This window comes from Tachyglossus aculeatus, chromosome 22 (assembly GCF_015852505.1).
Source record: "Tachyglossus aculeatus isolate mTacAcu1 chromosome 22, mTacAcu1.pri, whole genome shotgun sequence".
In the NCBI taxonomy this organism is placed as follows: domain Eukaryota; kingdom Metazoa; phylum Chordata; class Mammalia; order Monotremata; family Tachyglossidae; genus Tachyglossus; species Tachyglossus aculeatus.
This window is the reverse complement of record NC_052087.1, coordinates 10,436,899-10,442,898: the sequence shown is the minus strand read 5'-3', so window position 1 is coordinate 10,442,898 and position 6,000 is coordinate 10,436,899.

The window sequence follows — 6,000 nt, the reverse complement described above, 5'->3', positions numbered from 1 at the left end:
GATCTGATGGCCCCGGAGCTTAGCACAGTGCTCCGCACACAGTAAGCGCTCAATAAATACGATCGAATGAATGACACATAGTAAGTGCTTAACGAATGCAATTTAAAAAACAAACAAAACATCAGTTCTTCGTCCCACTTAAACCATAAGCCCCATTTGGGACAGGGACTGTGCCTTAACTGGTTTATGTTGAATCAATCAATCAATCAATCGTATTTATTGAGCGCTTACTGTGTGCAGAGCACTGTACTAAGCGCTTGGGAAGTACAAGTTGGATCTACCCCATTGCTTGGACAAGGTAAGTGCTTAACAAACACCACGAAAAAGAAGACCCTCAAACTCCGCCTGCTCCAGAGGCTTTGCAACCTCCTCCCACGTCAGTGTGACTCCGGTGCCAATTCTGAGCTGCGGAAATATCCATTCATTCATTCAATCGTATTTATTGAGCGCTTACTGTGTGCAGAGCACTGTACTAAGCGCTTGGGAAGTACAAGTTGGCAACATCTAGAGACGGTCCCTACCCAACAGCGGGCACAACAATGGGCTCACAGTCTTTCCCTTCAAAGCCCTACAGCGCTTAGAACAGTGCTTTGCACATAGTAAGCGCTTAACAAATACAATTATATATATTATATTACAATATTATATTATATGTTATTATATATAATAACATTATAATATTATATATATTATAAGGCCTCCTCCAGGAGGCCTTCCCAGACTGAGCCCCCTCCTCCCCCTCCCCATCCCCCACCTTATCTCCTTCCCCTCCCCACAGCAGCTGTATATATGTATATATGTTTGTATGTATTTATTACTCTATTTATTTTATTTGTACCTATTTATTCTATTCATTTTATATTATTAATATGTTTTGTTTTGTTGCCTGTCTCCCCCTCCTAAACTGTGAGCCCGCTGTCGGGTAGGCACCGTCTCTAGATGTTGCCGACTTGGACTTTCCAAGCGCTTAGTCCAGTGCTCTGCACACAGTAGGTGCTCAATAAATACGATTGAATGAATGAATGAAGAGAAGGGGGAAATAATGCAACAGGAGCCAAAGGAGAAGGAGTCCGGGCGCTGAAAATCAACAAGGGTTGGTTCCGTATTTGCACTGGGCGGGGAAGAGGCCAGTTGAAAACTGGACTGCCCGGTGTCAAACTGAACAGATGGACAGGCTGGGGGAAGCTCAGAAGACCTGGGTTTTGGCTGAACTGGAGTTTGGGGGTTATTTTCTGGCGGGGTATTATCCTGGGAGTATTGTCCTGGTGTCCTATTCATTCATTCAATCGTATTTATTGAGCGCTTACTGTGTGCGAAGCACTGCACTAAGCACTTGGGAAGTACATTCATTCATTCATTCAATCATTTTTTGAGCACTTACTGTGTGCAGAGCACTGCATTAAGCACTTGGGAAGTACATTCATTCATTCATTCATTCAATCGTATTCATTGAGCGCTTACTGTGTGCAGAGCACTGCACTAAGCACTTGGGAAATACGTTCATTCATTCAATCGATCGTATTTTTTGAGTGCTTACTGTATGCGGAGCACTGCACTAAGCACTTGGGAAGTACATTCATTCATTCATTCATTCAATCGTATTTATTGAGCGCTTACTGTGTGCAGAGCACTGCACTAAGCACTTGGGAAGTACGTTCATTCATTCAATCGATCGTATTTTTTGAGTGCTTACTGTATGTGGAGCACTGCACTAAGCACTTGGGAAGTACATTCATTCATTCATTCATTCAATCGTATTTTTTGAACGCTTACTGTGTGCAGAGCACTGCACTAAGCACTTGGGAAGCACATTCATTCATTCATTCATTCAATCGTATTTATTGAGCGCTTACTGTGTGCAGAGCACTGCACTAAGCACTTGGGAAGTACATTCATTCATTCATTCAATCGTATTTATTGAGCGCTTACTGTATGCAGAGCATTGCACTAAGCACTTGGGAAGTACATTCATTCATTCATTCATTCAATCATATTTATTGAGCGTTTACTGTGTGCAGAGCACTGCACTAAGCACTTGGGAAGTACATTCATTCATTCATTCATTCAATCGTATTTTTTGAGCACTTACTGCGTGCAGAGCACTGCACTAAGCACTTGGGAAGTACATTCATTCATTCATTCAATCGTATTTTTTGAGCGCTTACTGTGTGCGGAGCACTGCACTAAGCACTTGGGAAGTACATTCATTCATTCATTCATTCAATCGTATTTACTGAGCGCTTACTGTGTGCAGAGCACTGCACTAGGCACTTGGGAAGTACATTCATTCATTCACTCATTCAATCGTATTTATTGAGCGCTTACTGTGTGCAGAGCACTGCACTAAGCGCTTGGGAAGTACAAGTTGGGAACAGATAGAGACGGTCCCTACCCAACAGCGGGCTCACAGTCTAGAAGGGGGAGGCAGAGAACAAAACAAAACATACTAACAAAATAAAATAAATAGAATGAATATGTACAAATAAAATAAATAGAGTAATAAATATGTATGAACATATATACAGGTCCTAGGAGTTGCCCCATGAGGCCCTCATAGCAGGGAGGACCCACCTCCTGAGGAGGTGCTGGACGATGGAGAACAGTGCTTTGCACATAGTAAGCGCTTAACAAATACCATCATTAATAATAATAATAATAATGGCATTTATTAAGCGCTTACTATGTGCAAAGCACTGTTCTAAGCACTGGGGAGGTTACAAAGTGATCAGGTTGTCCCACGGGGGGAGTCACAGTCTTCATCCCCATTTTTTTTTACAGATGAGGTAACTGAGGCCCAGAGAAGTTAAGTGACTTGCCCAAAGTCACACAGCTGACAATTGGTGGAGCCGGGATTGATTAATTAATTAATTAATTAATTAATTAATTCATTCATTCATTCTTAAATAGGGAGGCAGTAGAGGCTGAAGCAGTAGGCCCTGGGGTAATAGAGGAGTGGGACAGCAGGGGACTGGAGCAGCAGTAGCAGAAATATCTCTGTTGTACGCTCCCAAGCGCTTACTACAGTGCTCTGCACCCAGTAAGCACTCAATAAATAAATACATTTGATTGACTGAGATCAAGCGCTTAGTACAGTGCTCTGCACTCAGTAAGCACTCAATAAATACGATTGATGATGATGATCAAGATACTACTACTAATAAGAAGAAAATCAGGTTGTACACAGTCCCTGTACCACAGTAGGGTTCACAGGCTTAACCGGGCTTTGGAGTCAGAGGTCATGGGTTCAAATCCCGGCTCCACCACTTAGCTGTGCGACTTTGGGCAAGTCACTTCACTTCTCTGAGCCTCTGTTACCTCATCTGTAAGACCCCCGTGGGACAACCTGATCACCGTGTAACCGCCCCAGCGCTTAGAACGGTGCTTTGCACGTAGTAAGCGCTTAATAAATGCTATCATTATTATTATTATTATTAATCCCATTTTACAGATAAGGCACAGAGAGGTGAAATGACTTGCTCAAGGTCACACAGCAGGTAAGAGGCGGAGCCAGGATCACAACCCAAGTCCTCCTGAGCTCTATCCACCGAGCCATGCTGCATTCATGCCAAAGCTGATGAAGTCTGTGATATTGTCGCGTCGTACTCTCCCGAGGGCTTACTGCAGAGAAGTGGCGGGGTGCAGTGGAAAGAGCCCGGGCTTTGGAGTCCGAGGTCATGGGTTCAAATCCCGGCTCCGCCAATTGTCAGCTGGGTGACTTTGGACAAGTCACTTCTCTGGGCCTCAGTTCCCTCATCTGTAAAATGGGGATGAAGACTGGGAGCCCCCCGTGGGACAACCTGATCACCTTGTAACCTCTCCAGCGCTTAGGAGGAGGTAGGGCGGGGCGGAATCGTGCAATTCATGCTAATCGTATTTACTGAGCGCTTACTGTGTGCAGAGCACTGAACTAAGCACTTGGGAAGTCCAAGTTGGCAACAGATAGAGACGGTCCCTACCCCACAACAGGCTCACAGTTCAGACCTCCTCTGGGGACGTAGTAAGCGCCTAACAAATACCATTAATAATAATAATAATGATGGCATTTGTTAAGCGCCTGTGAGCCCACTGTTGGGTAGGGACTGTCTCTATATGTTGCCAATTTGTACTTCCCAAGCGCTTAGTACAGTGCTCTGCACATAGTAAGCGCTCAATAAATACGATCGATGATGATGATGTTGCCAACTTGTACTTCCCAAGCGCTTAGTACAGTGCTCTGCACACAGTAAGCGCTCAATAAATACGATTGATTGCTAAGCATTGTTCTAAGCACTGCGGGGGATACGAGATGATCAGGTTGTCCCGCCTGGGGCTCACAGTCTTAAATCCCCGTTTTTACAGATGAGGAAACTGAGGCCCAGAGATGTGAAGTGACTTGCCCAACGTTACCCAGCTGACAGTAATAATTGTAGTAGTATTTATAAATATCAATGTATAAATGTAGCATTTATTTTCACATAGTAAGCGCTTAATAAATGCCATTATTATTATTATCATTATTATTATTATTATTATTGCGGTGCTCTGCACTCAATACATGTCATTGATGATGATGATGATGATGATGATTTGGCTCGGAGACAATTGCATCCCTGCGTGAGGGCGGACAGTCAGCGCAACGGGTCGGATGCGAGTCCGTCTCGGCATGGGGCCTAGTAATAATAATAATAATAATAATAATAATAATAATAATGGCATTTATTAAGCGCTTACTATGTGCAAAGCACTGTTCTAAGCGCTGGTATGTAGAGCACAGGCCTGGAAGTCGGAAGGTGGTGGATTCTAATCCCGGTTCTGTCACGTGTCTCCTGTGTGACCTTGGGCAAGTCACCTGACTTCTCTGTGACTCAGTTCCCTCAATCTGTAAAATGGGGACGAAGGCAGTGAGCCCCACGCGGAACAGGGATTGGATCCAATTTGACCAGCTTGTACATATGCTAGTGCTCAGTACAGCGCCAGGCACATAGTAAGGGCTTATCTGCTTCCATTAATAATAATAATAATAATAATAATAATAATGAGAAAAGAATTAGAGAAGAGAGAATTAGAGAGAATGAGAGAAGCAGCGTGGCTTAGTGGAAAGAGCCCGGGTTTGGGAGTCAGAGGTCATGGGTTCTAATCCTGACTCCGCCACTTGTCAGCTGGGTGACTTTGGGCAAGTCACGTCACGTCTCTGGGCCTCAGTTTCCTCATCTGTAAAATGGGGATTTAAAACTGTAAGCCCCACATGGGACAACCTGATTACCTTGTATATACCCCAGTACTTAGAACAGTGCTTGGCACATAGTAAGCGCTTAACAAATACTATTATTATTATTGTCAGCTGGGCAACGTTGGGCAAGTCACTTCACATCTCTGGGCCTCGGTTTCCTCATCTGTAAAATAGGGATTTAAAACTGTAAGCCCCGCATGGGACAACCCGATTACCTTGTATACACCCTAGTACTTAGAACAGTGCTTGGCACATAGTAAGCACTTAACAAATACTATTATTATTATTGTCAGCTGGGCAACGTTGGGCAAGTCACTTCACATCTCTGGGCCTCAGTTTCCTCATCTGTAAAATGGAGATTTAAGACTGTGAGCCCCAGGCAGGACAACCTGATCATCTTGTATCCCCCACAGTGCTTAGAATAATGCTTAGCACATAGTAGGCGCTTAACAAATGCCACCATTATTATTATTAATGGTATTTGTTAGGCGCTTACTATGTCCCCAGAGGAGGCCTGAACTATAAGCCCGTTGTTGGGTAGTGACCGTCTATGTTGCCGACTTGTACCTCCCAAGCGCTTAGTTCAGTGCTCTGCACACAGTAAGCGCTCAATAAATACGATTGCATGAATTGAACGATTCCACCCCGCCCTATCTCCTTCCCCTCCCCACAGCACCTGTATATATAATAATAATAATAATAATAATGGCATTTATTAAGCGCTTACTATGTGCAAAGCACTGCTCTAAGCACTGGGGAGGTCCCAAGGAGACCAGGTTGTCCCATGGGGG